Below are 503 nucleotides of genomic sequence, written 5' to 3'. Positions count from 1 at the left end.
ATCTGGTGGGGGGGGCATGCCTAGCGCTTAGGAGGTTTTATGTTTCCTGCGTCTTTCATCTCTCTGTTGGTATATCAGCCCCTTTTCTAAGCTCTTCAGTAAAGCACCACACGGGCTATGCAGTGCACAACTCCAAGGGGTGCTGTCCCCCTAGACAGTGGCAACTCTGTCGCAGACACACGCTCAAGTTTGACCTTTCTACGTCCCCATCTCTCTTCTCACTTTATACCACCTGCTACACCAGCGTTTAACCACACTGGTGCCTCCCGAAAGAGAAGCTAGTATTGATAGTATTGTTGAAGCATGTTGAGTTTGGGCGTCAGACGGCTCTGGATTCTGTAAGAATAAGGATCAGAGAATACACTTAAAGAACTTGGCACACACATTGAATGTACCCAGAACCGCATATTCACCTGGGTGTCCTATAGGCGTCTTCAAAAGTACCCAGAAACGGGGCTTCCCTGGTGGCGCAGTGGTTGAGAGTCCACCTGCCGATGCAGGGG

The 503-nt window shown here is 50.3% G+C and overlaps 1 protein-coding gene across 1 annotated transcript in view; it reads left to right on the top strand.

Moving 5' to 3' along the window:
- PTPRT (protein tyrosine phosphatase receptor type T) overlaps positions 1-503 on the top strand; it is an 804,737-nt gene that overhangs the window by 375,090 nt on the left and 429,144 nt on the right. The window lies entirely within an intron of this gene.

Source organism: Lipotes vexillifer, unplaced genomic scaffold, assembly GCF_000442215.2.
Source record: "Lipotes vexillifer unplaced genomic scaffold, Lipotes_vexillifer_v1.1 scaffold53, whole genome shotgun sequence".
Classification (NCBI taxonomy): Eukaryota; Metazoa; Chordata; class Mammalia; order Artiodactyla; family Lipotidae; genus Lipotes; species Lipotes vexillifer.
Note: the sequence above shows the minus strand (reverse complement) of the source record. Positions and strands in the feature narration are given on the sequence as shown.